This window comes from Rhinolophus ferrumequinum, chromosome 5 (genome assembly GCF_004115265.2).
Source record: "Rhinolophus ferrumequinum isolate MPI-CBG mRhiFer1 chromosome 5, mRhiFer1_v1.p, whole genome shotgun sequence".
NCBI lineage: Eukaryota > Metazoa > Chordata > Mammalia > Chiroptera > Rhinolophidae > Rhinolophus > Rhinolophus ferrumequinum.
The window spans coordinates 70,590,789-70,611,666 of record NC_046288.1 but is presented as its reverse complement, the minus strand read 5'-3'; the positions used below and the strand labels follow the sequence as shown (position 1 = coordinate 70,611,666).

Below are 20,878 nucleotides of genomic sequence, written 5' to 3'. Positions count from 1 at the left end.
TCTTTATGTCCTCTAATTTCTACTGCTTAGGTTGATCCACATATTTTTTTTGCCTTAAGGCAAGGTCAAAATAAGCTCAGAACCTTACTCATCTCCCAAAATTTCCTCTTAAATTTCCAACTCCCAAGGAAAAGGTGTTCCTTTATCTGACTTCTGTCCATAGCACTACCACAGTCCCCATCACCCACTCCTGAAAACTTGACACTCTCTTTGACGGTGCTCTTTTGCTTGCCCCTGTCTTAAGTCAATTACCAATGACTTTGGGAGGCAGTCCAGAGTAATCAAAGAGCATGACTTTTGGAGTCTTCCAAAGCTGAGTACAAATTCTAGCTCTAAGACTCACTAACATGTGATCTTTAATAGGTTACTGAATTGACCAGAGTCTCAGTTTTGTAAAATAAGACTAATGACACCTACCTTATGGTATCATTGTTGGGTTCAATAAAATATTATAAGAAAATTCCCTAGCACAAGACTACATAGTGAACTCTCAGTAACCATAAGCTCTTATTCGCTACCTTTGACAGGCATTTCACATCTATTATCTCATCTTGTTTTCTTTGACACACCCTAGCGTGACAATAACCTCCTTGTTTTCCATTGTTTCCCTCTCCAACCCATTATGTACTGAGCTGTCAGGAGGCTCTTTCTATAAACAGCTCCAATGCCTTCACTGCCCAGACTGGAAATATTTAACAACCTCTCCAATGTCAACTCAATAAATAAAGTTCAGACTCTTTACCTTAGCATTTACATTTTCAGATTTAGCTACCCTTCTTTCCTCCCTATGAAAGCCTCTGACCTACTCAAACTTCACGAGTCACCAATTACCCCCAAATGTTCCATGCCCCTCCTTTTCTTTACACTGTTCTGCCCTCCTAGAATGCACTCTCCTCTTCATTTCTTTCTATCAAAATTCTATCCATCTCAAAGTTCCATTTATTTTTACCTCACTCACGAAGCCTTCTTGAATCACCAGTTTTAAATCAACTTTCTCTTTGAATTTCCACAGAACTTTTTAGCACCTCGCAAATGGTATTATCAATGTAACAGCCTCAACTCTTTTGTGGCACAAAGCAGAGATGAAATAAATATATTCAAGTATCAAACATGCTATGAAGTCTTAACATGCATAAGCGTTACATAAACTCTTCATAGCGTATAGATAAGATTCCATGTTTTGGATAATAAGACCCAATCACCCTGCCTAAAAATGACTGAATAGGGTTTTGTATCTGAGCCAAAAGTGTCTGTTTTATAGGCAGTTTCTCCTTCTAGGAAAGTTTGAATTTGAGCCACACAGAGAGAAGTTGGAAGAAACAGCATTTGAGAGAACCTAAGCAGCTACTAGAGATGCCAGTAAGTAGACATCATGGGACAGAAGCTCTGAGTGAGCAAAAAGCATGAGCTCAAGCAGAAAGTACAGGGAGTGAGTCGTAGATGGACACTTAGTTGAGTAGAACTGACAAAGGGAAAGCTGGGTCACCAGAGAGATGACCCACTAGAGTTGCTGCTGAGACCCGGAATGGTATGATGTCCTAAGCAAACTTCCAGGTCTCCACTGGGCGAACTCTTCAGCTGATGTTGACTTTCTGTGCTTCCTTACCAGCTAAGCACCCCTACAGTAAACACCCATCACTTTGGGCAACTGAGTAAATATTTGTTCTTAACAGCCTAGAAGAGTCTTCCGTAGTACACCCAGGCACGAAATAGCTCTCTTGGGGCCTCTGTTTTTTCCTCGGTGACAGAGTTAATCCTCTCCGTCTTGCCCCATAGCACATTAGTGAAATGCATAAATGCTCATGGCCTTTCATACTGTCCAGACAGCAAATATCTCAAGTTGCTGAGACCTGACTGCCTTCATCCTGACCTTGGCCCTTTATTGATCGATACCATCTTGTTTGAAAGTTCTGGCTCATTCCCTGGTCTCCTAATGGCCATAGGTGAGCTTCTTAAACCAATAGGTGACTCAAGAGCATTATTTATAGGTGAGGCAATTGAGGCATAGACAGACTGAAGCCTGGCAAGGGGTGCTGTAAGGTTTAGAATGCTAAATGAATTCTAAATGTCATTTAGAATTCCTGAGATAGCCAAGCTATTAGGGGAGACTGGTCCCTATGTGATTAGACTAAGATGAATGAACATGAATTTTAAAAAATGAAAGAAACCGTCTACCATCTTTAAAAGTGGGTAGTAACTGAAGCAGCAATTTAACATAATGATTGACTTCCTCCTGAGAGCCCTTTCAACACCTCCAGAAAATGATAGATTCTAAGCACTTACTTGAAGCATCAGGCTCTATCAGCACAAGCAAAGATTTAATCCAGTAATGTCATGGATCTGAAGCCAGTTGGCTGCCCTGCTTTTCTCACCTCCGAATTTTACTCCATCAACAAATTTCCCTTTGCCAAAAGCTCCTCTGTGTCAATAACTTGAGAACCAAATCAGCAGAGATAAATTCACACCCAAATAATTGAAAGCCCAGAATGGAACCACCTGGCAGGAAAGAGAATTAATCCTCAAAAACAATCATGAAAGAGCAAGTTCATCACCCCCATTTGAGAGAACAGTAAACTGAGTCTCCAAAAAAACACTAAATAAGTCATCATGACCACCCAAGAAGCAGAAGATCAGAGCCTCAAATCCACACTGCTAACTTCTTATACCACCCTTTCTCTACTAGTTCATGATTCTGCCTTTTTTTTAATCCTGCTATTTAGATAAAGCTAGTTGTTGCCTACATTTCAGTTTTCAACCAGATATTTAGACTCTGTAAACTACAGTCTTGACTAAAAAGAAAAAAAAAGGAATTATTCACAGTTCACATAGGCTTTGTAATGAGCTGAGCTCGGTATAGTAATTTAAACAATCATCAATTGGCATACAAATCAGACAACAGAGATACACATTAGCCTTCAAATAAATGTAACGTCACACACCCAGAAGCAACCAATACTATATACAAGACCCCGAAGCTGCCTGGGGTGAGCATCTAGTACTTTTATGTTTTGTTACGTTTTAATCTCCTGTGCTACCGTTTTTCCTTTTTAGGTAATGAAAGCATTCTTTCCTAAGAAATCCATTCCATGTTGACCTCGAGAATCATCACCTGGAGGGTCAGATCACTCCTTTCTCCTAAACACAATAATTGGTTCAGGCATAAACCTGGATTCAAGCAGGGCAATCAGAATTGTCTCTGAAATTTGATATGTGGACACATTTATGGATCATTAGCCAGAAGGGTGCAAGCTCCAGCCTTCCAGCAACCATAGTTTCAGGGCACAAAGAGCCCTTTTAAGGAACAGATTATTAGAGATAAGCAGAGCCAAGAGATAGAGAGAAAGAGCCAATAAATTATCCCCATTAAGTAGAATTTTGGCTACAAGCAATCAAAATTATCCTACCAAATACAACAGCAGATCCAGTATTTTTGTATGAGCTGACAAGTAGCTCACATGTTTCTGGCAGGGGAGAGAGTGACAATAAAAATGTGAGTATTGTAGGTTCATATAGGGTGGAGTCTAGAGTAAATTCACCCATTTCATGCTGAGATTTTTTTTTTAAGAAAGAATGAGTTATCAAACGAGAGAAACATAAGGAGACAGTAAAATATCCTTAGGTAACCATCATTAATATTTTGGTATCAATATGATTTCATGGACTATAGCAGGGGCTGCGAAACTTTTGCTGTAAAGATTCAGATAGTAAATATTTTAGGCTTTGTGTGCCATATGGTCTCTATTACAACCTGCAATTGTATCCATAAACAATACAAAAACGAATGGGTATGGCTGAGTTCCAAGAAAACTGTATTTACAAAAACAGGTAGTAAGCCAGATTTGGCCTACAAGCCATAGTTTACTGACCCCTAGGATATAGGAACAGCTGCTCTAACAGAAACTCAAACTTATAGTGATATAAATAAAGTAGAAATGCATTTCTCTATCAGGAACAGTTTGGGCATAAACAGGAAAGAGCTGTTATGGCAGCTACAATGTGTCAGACACCCAGACTCCTTCCATCTTGTAGCTCTGCCAGTCCTGGGATGTTACCCTCATGTACGTGATCTGAGATGACTTGGTGGGGCTGGGGAAACTTTCCTCTTTCCCTCTTAGTTCTTCTGGTTGGACAAATCATTAAAATTACGTAAGGCAGATTAGCCAGAGAAAATCAAGTTTTAATACATGCATGTGGGGAATTTGCATAAGCATGAAAATTCCAAAGACAGTAAGGCAAAATGAGGTCTCTACGTCATTCTGGATTAAGGAGGGGGAGGTAGGGTCTGGGACTTCAAAGGGGAAGAAAGAAATTTATCAGGAAATGAAAAGAGTTAATGTTTAGTAAATAAACGTATGTTGGGCTATTTTGAAACAATGGGACACAGAGAGGACTTTTATCAAATAAACGGGCCTTGCTAGGTGCCACACTGGTGTATGTTACACTGTAGTTAATAGTGTAGGTCCCCTATCTTAAATTCCTTTAGGCAGCAGGGGTGAGGTCAAAGGTTCTTCCTGAGTCTTTCGTTTCTTAAAAATAATCAGTTTAAACTAATCAGTATTGAAAAGAGGCATATTTGGGATGCAGGCAAACTCTGCTCCCCCTCAACTTACTACCATGTCCATTATCCAGCCAGTAGGAATGGAGAATGGGGGAGGGGAAAGGGGGAAAGGAAAAGCATATCCCTTCCTTTTAAGTGTGCCGGACAGGAATTGCACACATCATCTCACTCAAATCCCACTGGCCAGAATTTAGTCATATGACCATATCTAGCTGCAAAGGAGGCTGAGAAATGTAGGCCATATTCTTGGCAGCATGTAGCTAGTTAAAAATTAGGGTTTGTTTGTTTGTTTACTATAGAAAAAGGGAAAAGAGATATTAGCAGACAACTAGCTGCCTTTGCCACTTTTTCCTCCTGTCTTTCACTGTAATCATATATGCATGTGAGAACAGTTTCTCATTCTCCTGTTTCTGTCCCACAGGCTGGGAAGAAATCCAGGAAAGAAGAAATGACCAGGACACGTACCTTCATTGTCAAATTAATAGAATAGGTATTGTAAACTAACCCAGAGTTAGGAGGCACATACGTGTCCTTTAAAGATGGTAAATTAAAGTTATATTATCAGGGATGATATGACTATCTTGTCTAAACTTAAGGTTTTTCAACAGGAGACTAGTTTTAGCAGTGAAGGATATGTATGGTTTTGGTTTAGATGCTTGAAAAAAAGTCAAGTGTCATTAGGACTGGGAAACACTTCTGACCCTTCTATTTTGGGACTCAAGTCTCTCCACCAGCAGGAGAAATGGTAACCTAGACTATGCTTTTGAATTAAAACAGGTTCTAGGAGCTAGAAAATACAAGACACAAAAGAGAATATGAGACTTGGTGAATTCTGAGAGCATAGTACGCCATCTGACAATTAAGTTCGCGAACTCATCCTAGAAAAAGTGCTACATACCTCATTGCTGAATATCACTACGGTCACCTTCAAAGTACTCCCCTTGGGAAGCTATGCACTGACACCAGCACCTAGTCCACCCTTCAAAGCAATTTTGGAACTCTTTTTCTGGAATGGCCATCAGAGCTGTCGTCATATTATCCTTAATGTCCTGAATGTCATCAAAATGTCTTCCTTTCAATATTTCCTTTATCTTTGGGTAAACAAATAAATCACTGGGGGCCAGATCGGATGGGTAGGGAGTGTGTTCCACTATAGTTATTTGTTTATTGGCTAAAAACTCCCTCACAGAGTGTCATGTGAGCTGGCACATTGTTGTGATGCAAGAGCCATGAATTATTGCTGAAAAGTTCAGGTCTTTTTCGTCTCACTTTTTCATGCAGCCTTTTTAGCACTTCCAAATAGTAAACTTGGTTAACTGGTTGTCCAGTTGGTACAAATGCATAATGAATAATCCCTCTGATATCAAAAAAGGTTAGCAACATCATTGCAATAAGTTCACGAACTTAATTGTCAGTCCTCATATGTGTGAGAAAATGGGGTGGAGTGAGCGAGCCAGGACTTAGTTTGGGAGGAAAGAGTTAAGGAGAGAGGAAAAAGAAAATGAAAGTAGAAGGAACATTAGGACAAGACAGAGCATCTATGGGGAGCATGATCTAGAGCCCCAAAAGGCATATCCTGAAGTCTGAGCAGTGCACACCCCTTACCCACTTTGGAGAGAAGGGGAATGAGCTAGCCTGGAAGCACAGTTGATTTTCTACACCCCCAACTCAGGACAGTTTTAATATATCCTTGCAACCTCTGAGTAAAACACTGCTTAAACTTCCCCTGGAACACAGGTTTTTAGGTAATGGCGTTGGAGAGGGCCGCCAAAGTGGTACCTGGAACTGGGAAAAAACAGTTGCTCCTTTTCAGTTACCAACAAGCATCCTTTTGGTGGATTATAGGCTGACCGAAGATTCCACTCACGACAGGAGAACAACTAAAGGGACAGACTGACGCAAGTCCTTATGCCCAGGCCCAGTGCATGGAAGGAGACATACCTGTCCTATGTGGTGTGTCTATCACACATGATTGATAGATAGATATAGATAGATAGATGATAAACTGCCTGTATGCCCCAATCCCACTTCTAGATTTTAAAGCCCTTAAGAATTGGTGATTTATGTATCCATCTTTGCATTCCTGAAGGAACAAGCACCAGCCTTTTTATATGTGTTGATTCCTTGAATGAAAGATTACCCAATCTGCCATTTGTTAAAAAAAAAAAAAAAAAAAAATCTATTAAGAACCTATTAAGTGCCAGGCACCAGTCATCTGGGATACAAAGATGAAAATTCATAGTCCCTGCCTTAAAAGCGTTTAGCCTAGGAAGGAACTAGACACTGAAGTGGACATCTGTTGCTTTTTGGCTTCCAGCCCTCGATTCCAACTTCCTCTTAGTAAACCACTCCCTCTTTTGGGAAATCCCCCATACTGTGAGCTTGGGATGGGTAGTGCTGTCTCACAGCACAGCAACCAAAGTTGCTAGGTGCTCCTTCCCCCCTCCCTTTTCATTCCTGGTCCAGCCACAGGGTGGGCACAGAGTAGACCCAGCCAATCAGATGGTCTCCTGGGACACAGAATCTCGGTCGTGTTGTTAGAGCCTTGGGTATCACTGGAGGTTTGAGCCATCATGATATCGGCGGCAGTGCCTCTGGCCCATTTTTCAACTCTGGCCTTCACCTAGTCTTTCTTTGATTTTGAGAAACCCTAAGACCATTCCAGTAAGTTTATTTCTATCCCTTAAGATTTCCAGAGTTGGTTTCTGTGGCCAACAAGCAAATCCCTTGCTGATGCAGCAACGCTACTTTTTTAATACAAAGATGAGAAACCTACCCCAACCATTTCAAATAAGTGGAGAGTTTATCGTAGAAACCCAGTGAGCGGTACGGGAAGTGGAGATGCCTAAATTTAAGACCAGATGCCACTACAGAAGAGTCTTCATGAAGCTTGAGTTTAAAGCATAGTTCTGGGTCTAATCAATCATCAAGTATATAGCAAATACTATATACTATATATAGCCCAAATACTATATATAGCCCAAGCTCTAAAGGAATATACAATAGTAAACTGATAAGTGAAGTATTACAGTTTATGACAAAAACTATGAAAAAAATGAAGATGTGTTTCCTAGAGACCCAAGATGATTTTAGGACCCTCAACCCAGGAGCTACTATTGACATGACTACCACCCCAGGTATGTCAGCTTTTTCTGTCCCACCACCAAGTGAGTTCCGGACTCCCTATAACACATATTTTCTACACATTATAGCTGCTTCTTATGCAGATTCTGATGCCTCATAACTTAAGCTTTTACATCATAACATCTGCAGTGTCACAGGTTGAGTCCCCTGGGAAGCAGGCCCTGAGACGGAGACCCTCAGACGAGAGGTTTATTAGGGCATGCCCTTGGGATTCCCATCTGAGGAAAGGAAAAGAAATTGCCAGAACTGGGTGGAGAGAGAAGTGGAGTTGTAGTGCAGTCTTGACTTGCATGACCTACTTGTCCTAGTTTATCTGGGACTTTCCAAATTTTAACCCTGAAATGCCCAGGTCCCTGTAACTCTCTATCCCAGGCAATGTCGGATGGTTGGTCACCCTAGTAATGCCTTGGCCAACTCGCAGGTCACTCTGAAGCTGAGATAGCTCTTCAAAATTTCCCACGAGACTGACCCTGCTTCTGTGTCAACCAGACATTAGATATGGGCCCCCCTGGGGAGGGTGCAAAATCTTGGGTGGGGAGGAGGGGGAACTCTTCAATAGACACACCCCCAAAGAGAGCGGATAAGTGAGGGCTGTCTGCTGGCAGCCCTCCCAGCAGCAGAGGGAATGAATCCTTCATTCCTGAATGGAATCTGGACCGCTATTCACAGCACTCACGACATCGGGTTCTCTGCATGTCATGACCTTTCAGCTTCAGTTCCTACTGCTCATCCCTGGAGTCCTTCCCAATTCAGATCCCTGACAGTGAGAATCTGACCTGACCTGGCCCAAATTGCAGGTCACTAACCATCTGGCGATTGGCTCCCCTTGTCCACTCAGCTATGGTTGGAAGCAGGATCATACGGTAGAAACATGCCCTTCAAGATTTATCCCTCTGACAGGTCTGTGGGCAGGGCTAGAGGAAACGCTGTTGGTGGGCAAGCTAAGTGGCATGACCATGTACCAATAAACAACTGTACTGTGCTATAGTGGATGGGGAATATATTAGCACAATTGACCCTTGAACAATGCGGGGGTGAGGGGCACCAACCCCCCCGTAAGTCGAAAATCTGTGTGTAACTTTAACTCACCCAAAACTCACCCAGAAACCTTACTGGTAACATAAACATACTTGTATGTTGTATGTATTATATATTACATTCTTACAATAAAGTAAGCTAGAGAAAAGAAAATATTAAGAAAATCATAAGGAAGATAAAATACATTTGCAGTATTTATTGAAAAAAAAAAATCCATGTATAAAAAAATCCAGGTGTGGCCGGTTAGCTCAATTGGTTAGAGCGTGGTGCTAATAACACCAAGGTTGCCGGTTCAATCGTCACATGGGGATACCCCCACTGTGAGCTGTGCCCTCTTATTTCAGTATATATGCTACTGAAGCAAGCACAAGCTGTGCCCTCCTTAAAAAAAAAAAAAAAATCCATGCAGTCCAAACCTATGTTGTTCAAGGGTTAACTGTATAGAAGATGAAGTATTTAAGTACTAGTGGAGGAAATACGTATTCATACTGTTTGTGTACTGTGCCTAGGTCTACCTCGTCAAGCCTAGAAAGGTTCCCCACAGACTTGAGTTTGGAAGGATGAGCTAGGAGTAGGGGTCTGCCTAGCAGGTAGGCGGGGGAAGACACTCCAAACAGAGACAGCCATATGAAAGCAGGCACAAAGGTGTGAGAGAAACTAGCATGGCCCTGAAGGGGTGGCCTTCCAGCCACCCCTGTACTCACTGCCTCCTAACCAGGTGCCTGAGAGGCATTTTTGGCAGCAGCTCAGAGTGCAACATGCCACCCAGTGAGTCATCTGGGGCACTCCCTGTTCCCACCTTCCATGAGCTGGTGCCAGTGGGTTCTCTGGGCCAAGTCATGCGCCACCCTGATCCTGTTTGACTTGTGTGCTCTGCCAGGGTTCCCGCAAAGAGTGACATGGCTTGGGGCCCCCACTGTTCATCAGGCAGAAGTGGCCACCGGGTCAGTACAAACGCTTGTCCCTCCTCACACTACAAGGCTCCCACTGATGGCAGCTGGGCCGTGGGTTGCGGGGGCAGCAGGAGGGTTTGGTTGCCAGTTTGGCTCTAGAAAGCAGCTCTGCTGTTCCTATTTCAGCACTAAGAATGAAAAGATTCCCAGGAGAAGGAATAGACGTTCCAGCCATGGTTTCCAGAGACACAAAAGCTTGTTGACTTTTGAAGACAACAATGCAGAAGACATTACTACTCAGCAAGTTTGCAAGCTATTAGCTAACAGTTACTGAGCACTTATTATATGCCAAACTGTAGTTTGTAGGAATAAGTTCATATAGTCCTCATAAAAACCCTGTAAGACAGACACTAATATATTCCCATTTCTCACAGGAGGAAATAGAAGCACAGAAGGGTTTAAGTGGCTGCCTAAAATCGCACATCTTATACGTGGATTTGAGCATCTCTCTCTCTCTCAATCATCTCATTAACCTGTATTCTGATGATTTGACATCTTCTGAGGTAATCTCTGAAAATGTGCTACGATTTATTAACACAAAGTTCTTTCAATTCATCATCATATTAGTCCAGTGAGGGAGTCCAGACAAGTGTAGTTACCCATTTTGCAGATAAGGAAATGGAGGCTCAGAGAAAATTAAGTGAATTAACAAACAATGAGTGGCTGGACTGGGACCTCAAAGGGTTCTGCTTGCCAGTCTGTACTGTTGTGAGTCATTTCAAAGGGGCCTAAGAATATTCGTGTTCAAAAATACGTAAGGAATATTCATACCCGAAAAGTACCTAAGAATGACCATACATGGGTTCTGTGCTTGCATTTAATACAGTGAGTATTTCCTAAAGCATAAACATTAAACAAAACGGGAGTAAAGTGGATGGGGAGTAAAGAGCTGGAAGTCAGGACTCCTGGGTTCTACTCTTTGCTCCATCATGAGTCCTGGGGACCTTGACTAAGTAACTTACCTCCCTGGGACCTCATTTTTCTCTTCTGAAATTCCAAGAGGTTGGGTTTTCGTGAACTTACTGTCCCTTCTGACTCTTAGAGATATGATGGCGATATTCTAAGACTAGGTTACCTAGCAATACTCAAATCAGCATAGTCTCAGAATGGAGCCGTTGAGATACCAGCACGTGTGTGGCGGCAACCAGCCCATTCATTCACAGGTGTTCCCTGCCCGGCCTCAAGATGATCTAACTGGAATGGAGGGTTTCGACTAGGGTGTCACGTGACTTTTTTTTCCTTTAACCTTGGAGGCAGAGGAATCATTTTTTAAAAACTGATTTACACATACCAATTTACACATTATCAAAGCCAATTTACACATACACCTTCTTGAACAGGTAAGTTAGGCCATCTCACCTCCGTAGATATAACATAGGGGTCGTGTACTTGCTGCCCGTCCTTCTGCCTAGGGAGTAGTTAAACCTTCTAACTATAAGTAATTGGAGGTAAAATTCCTTTTCGATCTGTTTTTGTGTCATCCTCCTAGTTGGACTACATATTTGTCCACCTGGGTTTGTCAACATTTTCTGTTGGTAGGACTACCTCCGACATTCTAAACGCATGCTGGCTGACGCTGTCCCTCAGGTTTTCCCCAACTGGATTCAGTCCTTATTTTTCAAGTTAAATGTCTCTGCTGAAACAGCTGTAGCAGTAAGTCCTGCTGCCGTTCTTGTTCTTTTTTTTCACCAGTTTTATCTCTGTATTTTCACATTCATGTATCCTATTATACTCCCCACCATAGACAAGTGTTTCTGAAACTTGAATGATGTACTACTACTCCTTTCCTCAGAAGGAAAAAAGTCCTGTGGCTTCCCCCCCACCACCACTCTGCTAGGATTGACTTAAATTATTTTTCTTTTTATATCACCTATACATATGCAAATATAAAAATAGGTCTACAAAAATTCCTTAGATTCCCAGCTTTCATATGATATATAAGACCAAAACAATCTTCTAAGTGAAGAATAAACAACACTACAAAATCATAACAGTGTCAATTTACTGTGGTGGACGATACTGTTTGAAACTGCTAAAATTAAATTTCTGCCCAGAGTGTGACTGTGGTAGGGGCTGCATGGCATGGCCTCCTTTGAGTGTGGCACGCCGACGCCATGATGTGCCACGTGAGGACTCAATTTTCCCATCCTTTCTGCCATCCACACTGCTGTCAAGTCTTCACTTGTTCATCATGCCATCTGGCTTTTGCTGATTGTAAACACATCATTTACATATTTTAAAATAAAAGTCATAAATATTTAAGGTGTTTGAAACGCTAATTTGACGTACATACACACAGTGAAAGGATTGCTACAGGCAAGTTCATTAACGTATCTTCCTTTTACATAACTACCACGTTTTGTGTGTTACGAGAGCATCTGAAATCTACTCTCTTAGCAAATTTCCAGTATTCAATATATAGTATTATTAGCTATGGTCTACACGATTTACATTAGATGTCTAGACATATTCATCCTACATAAGTCTAACTTTGTACTCTTTGACCAACACTTCCCCATTTCCCACACCTCCCCACCCATGGTAACCACCATTCCCCTCTCTGCTTCTACCCTATTTCCCCGAAAATAAGACCTAGCCGGACAATCAGCTTTAATGCGTCTTTTGGAGCAAAAATTAATATAAGACCCTGTATTATATTTTGTATTGTATTATATTACATATTATGTAAGACCCAGTCTTATACTCTAGTAAAATAAGACTGGGTCTTATATTAATTTTTGCTCTAAAAGACGCATTAGAGACTATTGTCCAGCTAGGTCTTATTTTCGGGGAAACACAGTATTTGACTTTTTTCGATTCTACCTATAAGCGACATCATGCATTTTTGTTGTTGTTGTTGTTATTCTGTGTGTGGCTTATTTTTTCACTTAGTATAATGTCTTCCAGGTTCCTCCATGTTGTTGCAAATGCAAATGGCAGGATCTCATTTTTTAAGGCTGAATAATGTCAATAATGTCAATAATGTGAATATATATGTATATATTATGAATATATATATACATATTCACTATATATTCAATAATGTGAAAATATATATATATATATATATATATATATATATATATATATATATATATATCGTGTGTGTGTGTGTAGGGGGGTTGTTTCCGACCTTGGCTATTGTGAATAATGCTGCAATGGACAGGGAAGCACAGATATACTTAGAGGTACTGATTTCACTTTCTTTGGATATATACTCAGAGGAGGAATTGCTGGATCATCTGCTAGTTCTCTGTTGAGTTTCTTGTGCAGATGTCTCTGCTTTCCATAACGGCTGCACCAATTTACAATCCCACCAACAGTGTACAGGCTCCCTTTTCTCCACATCCTCACCAATTCTTGGTCACTTGGTATCTTTTTTTTTTTTTTTTTTGTAATAACCATCCTAACAGGTGTGAGGTGATATCCCTTTGTGGTTTTGATTTGCATTTCCCTGATGACTAGTGATACTGAGTACCTTTGCATATACCTATTCGTCATTTGAATGTCTTCTTTGAAAAAATGTCTATTCAAGTTCTTTGTCCATTTTCTAATCAGGTTGTTTGCTTTTTGCTATTGAGCTGCATGAGCTTCTTATATATATTTTAGATGCTAACTCCTTATCAGATATATGGTTTGCAAATATTTTCCCCCAATTTGTAGGTTCCCTATTTATTTTGTTGATTATTTCCTTGGCTGTGCAGAAAGTCTTTAGTTTGACGTAGTGCCACTTATTTTTGCTTTTGTTGTCTGAGCTTTTAGTGTCATACCCAAAAAATCATTGCGAAGAACAGTATCAAGGAGCTTTTTCCATATATTTCCTTCTAGAAGTTTTATGGTTTTAAGTTTAACCTTTAATCCATTTTGAGTTGATTTTTGTGTATGGTGTAAGATAACGGTCCAATTTCATTCTTTTGCATGTGGATATCCAGTTTTCCTAGCACCATTTATTAAATAGACTATCCTTTTCCCATTACATATTCTTGGCACCCTTGTCAAAAATTGGTTGGATTTTTGCTTGGATTTATTTCTGAGCTCTCTATATTGTTCATTGGTCTATATGTCTGTACTATACTACATTATTTTTATGCCAGTATCATACTGCATCATTTACATATTAAAGCTCTCTGTTCTTTTCTCATTAGCCTGTAATAATTTAGGCTTAGTACCATTGTGATAAAGACAGTGGCACTACCAGTCTTCTAGGTTATAAGGTGGTTGTAGTGTTTTTCAAACTGGGTAACAACCTAATAATGGGCCATGAAAAAAATATAGTGAGTTGCAGCAAGCACTTTTTAAAAAGTGGTCTAGAAAAGAGGAAATATCAAAGAGTATCACATGGTATCAGAATAAGTATTGCATACAGAAAGTTTTTCACACACACACACACACACACACACACACACGGGTGACTAGTAAAAAGAGATTCTGGCAGGGCCTTTACCCACTGTAGGGAGGCTGACTAACGGCTCCCACAATATCAGATTCTAATCCTTGGAACCTATAATGTTACTTTATAAGGAAACGGGGTCTTTTCGGATGTGATTAAATTAAGACCTTGAGATGGACAGATTACTCTGAGTTATCGGTGAGGGCCACACTTGCGCAATCACAAATGTTCTTATACAAGAAAGGCAGAGGAAAGTTTGACACAGATAGTAGCACAGCAGTGTTAACACCTTGGTTTTGACCCAGTGAAACTGATTTCAGACTTCGGGTAGGCAGAACGGTGAGAGAATAAATTTCAGCTATTTTAAACCACATAGTTTGTGGTCACTTGTTACAACAGTCACAGGAAATGACTACACTCCCCCTCTGCTCTCACCTCTGCTGGTTGTTGCATCCTGGAGTGGTTGGAGGTGTGTGTGTGGGGGGTAGATCTCAGAGGAAGCATCAAGACAGGGAGGTAGGGGTGGTGCCACTCAGGAGGCTCAGAGCTATTTACCAATTGGCTCAGAGTATGTCCATATTTTCACAACTGGTGCAGGTGCACTGGCCTAGATGGGCTTCCCGTCAACACTATTTATGTGAGCATGAATATCAGTATATAGAAACCAGGTCACCGTGCAAAATGGATTACTTCTGTGGGTGGATGCCAAAAACAAAAAAAGAGAGAGAGAAAGAGATGGAAGACCACTAATCCAGATGACCTAGAATGTGCTTGGACTGACTAACTTCTTTTTCTTCAGGTTGCCATCAATATGAAAACACCCTCATAGAGAAACTGTGGACTCCCAAGGTGCGGATGCTCAGGACTCTTAGACTCCAGTTTGAGAAACTCAGTAAGATCAATCTCCCTGTAGCATCAGACACATCTTATATCTCTTCCTTACATCTCTTACACCTTGAGCCTAATTTGTGTGGGCTGATCCACCCACAGGCTGTGCCCGTTACACTCCCTTCTTAAACTTCTCTTGGTACCTGCTCCTAGACGTGCCACTTTCACACGGGCCACTGGCTCTAGAGGGCAGGTGTGTGGCTCTGGCTGTGCAGGCTCAGAGCCACTCTGACTGTCTGCCCTCACCCCCACCACCACCTCTCTCAACCTCAGGGCCTCACAGTCTCTTTGTTCCAGTGCTGTCTGTAGTTTCAAAGGACTGACTTATCCTAGCCCCGTGGTCTTAGAAGCAAAGATTTTAAGCAAAATGCTGCTTTAAAAAACAAAAACAAACAAACAAACAAAAAACGCTGTCTCTGAGGTATAAGAAACTTCTTTCTCTTGGGCCTGATTCCTGCTTCTTCTCCTTGATTCTCAAACAGCTGTCCCCCAGCCCCAGCTCTGATGCAAGAAGGGGTGGGGCCCTTACCTAACAAGCAAACACTGTGTTTGCACCCCAAACCCCCCGATCTCAAGTGAAAAGCGCCTTTCTGCACTCCTGAGTACCCTCTGTCCTGCTACTTTGCAGGTGGATTTTACTGTTACTATTATCAGTAGTTCTGCCTTCCTTATTGGCAGAAAAGTTTTGAGCAACAAGTACATGCAGTTCCCATCCCTGCGGCACCCTAAACCTCCCACCTCTTTCTCACCCCAGGTTATGGCTGAGCTCAGTTCCACCTTAGGGACACCACAGGTGCCTACCTTACGGTAAAACCTCCCTCTGCCTCACCCAGGTGTCGTTCTCTCTGGCTACACCATTTCCTTACGCATGCACCAACCCACCCTACAAGTCACGACCATAGCCCGAGATGGATTGCCCTTTACGTAGTGTATTCATGTACATTTTTGTCTGATCCTCACCACAGCCATGGGCATTGGGTATGTTTGCATCATCTCATTTTGCAAATGAAAAAAAACTGGGGCTCAGAGTTCAAGAGACCCATTACTCTATGTTATTCATCTAGGAGGTGGCACCGCTGGAGTCGGACCCCCATCTTACGTTCTAGATTTGGTCCAATTTCCACTCCACCTCTTTGCCTTATCCCCTTGCTATAGTAAAGCGAAAATGAGGGAAAGGGAGAGAGGAATTCTCTACTCTTTGCCTCCAACAGGGACTGTCAGCCTGGAGTTACACAGAATCTTCCTTACCCTGAAGTTGAATGAGTTTAAACACTAGCATTATTCTTATGAGTAGTAGCGTAGATGAAAACCTACCTGGTATAGTTTAAGGGTGTCCAGGGAAGGACTTACCCTCACCCTAAAATCCAACAAGGTGGCTGAAATCAAAACTCTACTATTAGAGTCCATTCCTTTTGAGTCTCAAAGTCATGGGGTAGCAGAACTTTGGGGTCAGATACACCAGGATTCCTAACCCATCTCTACAACTTAGCTGTGTGGCAGAAAGGGCGAGGACATTCTCTAGGGTCTCTAAAAGGGCACTAATCCCATTCCTGCGGGCTCCCCCTTCATGCCCTAGTCACCCCCCAAAACCTCACCTCCAAATACCATCATATTGGGATTATGTTTCAACATACGAGTTTTGGGAGGGGGACACAAACATTCAGTCTATAGCCGTCCTCTTTGGCAGAAAGCTAAGAGGCCCTGCTGGGTACGGAAGAAGGACGAGCTGAATTCAGCTGCAAGGAGGAAGCATAGTGAAGGCTCACGGCAGCCTGACCCACACACAAAGTTGTATCAGCCTCCGGTGTGGAAGTGCATTGTTCAACCTGTGGGATCCAAGAAGGTCAGCCCAGGTGTGGTGTGTATCTCCCCTCCAGGGCCAGCTCTGCTTGGGGAGGAAGCTCAGATATGGACCAAGCTTCACAATCCAGGAAGCTGAAAGGATCTCTTCTTTCCCAAGGCATCATAACCTGGCCTCCTGCTTCTCCTCTTTCACCTCCACACACGCCGACCAACCACACCCCCCACACTGCACCCAGACCTGCCCCACAAGTCCTTGTTCACTCCCACACCCTCAGCCTACACATCTGCTACCATGGTGAGGAAATTGGAGGGAGGTGCGCCTCAAGTGACCCAGAAGCAAGGAGCCTTGGAGGAAGTAATGGACCAACACGACAGCAGACACTGGATGAAGATAGCCTGCTCCCCCAGAGCATGTCTCTACTCTGGATTGCCACTGGTAGCATCTTGGCAGTGGTCAGGTCTATCCAAAATTTAGATGACTTCGATGGAAAAGAACAATCAATCCGATAACCGTCATCTTTCCATCATCATCGGTAATTCTTTTCTTACCATGTATCTTTAGCTGGGCACTACGCTAAGCACTTTTCCCGTATTAATCTAGTCACTGAGCACTTCATGTGTCTAACTTCTTTATCTGCCTGATCCCAATGACCCAACAGAGCTGCGACTATCATCCCCTCATTTTAAAGATGAGATAGTTCAAGCTCAGAAATCTAAAGTCATGTGTTCGAGGTTACACAGTCAATCCGTGGTGGACATCAAACTCAAGTCTCTGTATCATGTAAACATCTTCAAGAGTCACTTCTAGAACTAGACAAAAGTGCCGGAAAAACCAAGCCTGTGTATCCAGCAGAAGCCAGACCAATGGGAAACAGGAGAGAAGTGGAAGACAGATTCCGCTGCCTTCAGAGGCCTCACCGGCAGGTGACCAAGATGGGCTTTCCCCAAGGGAGCAGTTGGAGAAGCAGACAGAGAAGGGAGTGTCTGTGGGACTGGGTGGGCCATTGGCCAGAGAAGGCACAGGCTTTGGAATTCTCCCTGCAGTTTCTCTCCCTTCAAATGAGTCCCCTGGTCTTTCCCCACCCTAGTTTTACTTTCTGCAGCAGAAGGTAACATTGGGGCAGATTTTGTCCCCTAGGAGTTTAATGCATGTGTCCTGACTCATGCTGTAATGGTTCATCTTATGTGTCAACTTGACTGGGCTAAGAGATGGCCAGACAGCTGGTAAAACATTATTCCTGGGTACGTTTGTGAGGACGTGTCTGGAAGACATCAGCATTTGCATCAGCAGGCAGAGTAAAAAGTATCACCCACATCAATGCAAGTGGGCACCACCCAGTGCATGATGGGCCTGAGTAGAACAAAACAGGGGAAGAAAGGCAAATGCTCTGCTTGAGCTGAGACATTCACTTTCTCCTGCTCAGATAATGGAGCTCCTGGTTGTTAGGCTTTTGGGCTCAGACCACTACTTGCACCACCAACCCCTGATTCTCAGACTGAATTATACCTCTGGCTTTTCCTGCTTCTTCTGCTTGCAGACAGCAGATTGTGAGACTTCTTGGACTCCATAACCATGTGAGCTAATTCCTAAAATCTCTCTCTCTCTCTCTCTCTCTCTCTCTCTCTCTCTCTCTCTCTCTCTCTCTCCTGTCTATCCTATCTATCCATCTATCTATCTATATCTTATCTATCTATCTACCTACCTATCTCTTATGGGTTCTGTTTCTCTAGAGAATGCTGACTAATACATACTCTCTCCATTTTAGGCTCTGTGCTGGTCCCACCCCTTGCCCTCTAGTGACCTTTGTGTCTAAACTAACAGTCTGTAGACCTTGAACCTTTCTTTGCTCTAACCAAATCCATCTTCAAGGATGCAGCTGGTGACACTGTTCAGTGAGCTCACCCCACTCTGCCAGCAATGAGTTTCCCACCAGAGTGTGACAGAGAGAAAGAGCAGGGGTTCCAGTCCAGATGCTACCAGGTATGGCTGGGGACCTTGAGCAAACCACTGTACCTATCTAAACCTCCTTGCTGTATTTGTAAAACATAGAAGATCATGGATGGCCATCGCAGTTGATATAGAGGTTTTCCAGGAGATTTAATAAAGGACAACAGGAAGAAGGGCTTCGGAAAGCATGTACCCCATTTCACTGCAGGTTAACTGTCACTTGGCTGCATCACCATGGCCCGTGGGTCATCCAGAATGATGGATGTTTGCCTGTTTTCTCCCCAGCATCTGGTCCCCCTCCTTTTGCCAATAGGACCCTGACATCCCTGTGGGGGACCCAGTCCATGTGTGTTGGATAGGATTGATCCTACATCAGCTCCAGGGATGGGCTCTACTAACTCACGTCAATAAGGATAAACCTTCCTCCTGGACATAATGATTGGTTTAAGGAAGAACATGTAACTCAGTCTGAGCCAATGAGAGAGCGATAGTCCTCAAACATGTGTAGGAGCTACCAGAAGACACGCTATCTTCCCTTAGAGAGTGTGAGGTCTGACACTTCATAACTCTTTGCTAGCATGAATCGAGAGCCTGGAAGTGCCAGGGGAACCACCATGTGAAATCCAAGGATGAAAACCATGCTGTAGGAGGCAGAAGACGAGAAACGGGGTCCTGATGACCCCCGTTCATTTGCTGGAACAAACCTTAACTGATGCCATCCCAACCACTAGACTTTTTCGTTATTTGTGTAACTAAATAAATGTCTTCCATTATTTAAGCCAGTCTGAGTTGGATTGTCTGCTATTTACATCAGAGCACTCTGCTACATCATTCCTCTTGCTGATCCTCCCCTTCTGTGTCCAATGCTGGAGGCTTCTCTCACACAGGGAAAAAAAGCAGAGAAGGGAGGAAAAGAGGAGAGGATTTGAAAGCCAAGTTCGTAGATTGGACTTCTTGGTAGCTGCTCTGGAAAGAGGTCCAACAGGAGACACTCGGGGCTGTTGGCCAGAATAAGTTCCAGGGTTATTTGGAAATGTCAGAGCTCCATTCTCTCCCATCTCCCACAGATAATCAACAGTTGGCTGGGAGTGCTAATCCCCACCAAACACAGCCAAGGAAATATCACTGCTCTGGAATCCTGAGTCTTTCCAGAGGTACAAACCATCATGTTCGGAGAGAGTTCCAGGGCCTGGGACAGAGGCCACCCCATGTTAGTGAGCCATCTGAAGTACCTCGAGCCGTTTCACAGGCACTGGGAGAGCAGCCTATAAGCCGTCCTGCTTGCTCCTGGCCCTCTATGCCCCAATCTTACCCCAAAGGACGAGAGAGATGAGGCCCGAGCGCCAAGCTCATCGACTGGAGAGCCTGTACCAGAATTCCAGTGCACAGCACAGCCTCTGCTGGTAGCAGGATTTGAGACAAAGAGTGAGGCCTACTGGTTCCTTGAAGTGCTCAGCAAGAAGCTGGAGACGAGTAGAACCACCTGAGGGATGGCCGAGTAACAGTCAATGAGCCAGGACATCCAAAGGGCTGGGCCAGCTCAGGGGCAACTTGGGCAACAGCCAGCCCCTGAGGTTGCAAGACAAGGGAACACAGCACAGCAGCAGGGAGTTAGGGAGACGGTCACTACCCAAGGGGCATGTCCACAGGGGGTAGAGTGCCACCCCCCAGTCTCCAGCTCCAACACACACCAGCTGTGTGCCGTCAAACAATCTCTTGGTGATTCGGTTTTTCATCTGGAGAATGGGAATATTAATTCCTCCCTTATAAGATTGTTTCTGATGAATAAGTGCATACCAAGTGCTTAAGACAGTGCCTGGCACACAGCTGAGCTCAAGGCAGTTTGGGGTCACTGGAGAGAAGGGGAGCTAGGATTCAGAGGGGAGGCTGGCACGGGGAAGGGGCTGTGAGCAAAGCAGGGGCCCAATCTCACCCTCTCTAATCATTCAACACTTAGCATCTCCTAGCTAGAGATGAAGGAAGGGATAAGAGCCTCAGTGAGGCTGAGTGCCCACAGGGGCTGGGCTGAGGCCTTCCCTTCTGAAATTGGGGTAGGCGGGTCTTACTGGGGAGCACTCAGCAGGCCGCCACCGCAGAGCCTAGAGACATGAGGCAGGGACATACAGCAGCAAATGGAGAGCAGTGGCACTGGACAG

General features: G+C 43.3%; 1 long non-coding RNA gene across 1 annotated transcript; it reads left to right on the top strand.

The window, feature by feature from the left end:
* The first annotated feature begins 1,279 nt into the window (after window positions 1-1,279).
* LOC117022160 (uncharacterized) lies at window positions 1,280-15,238 on the top strand. Its single transcript, XR_004422997.1, has 4 exons — window positions 1,280-1,359; window positions 4,980-5,048; window positions 10,068-10,196; window positions 14,883-15,238. It is a non-coding gene; the product is annotated as an uncharacterized LOC117022160 (long non-coding RNA).
* The last annotated feature ends 5,640 nt before the right edge of the window (window positions 15,239-20,878 follow it).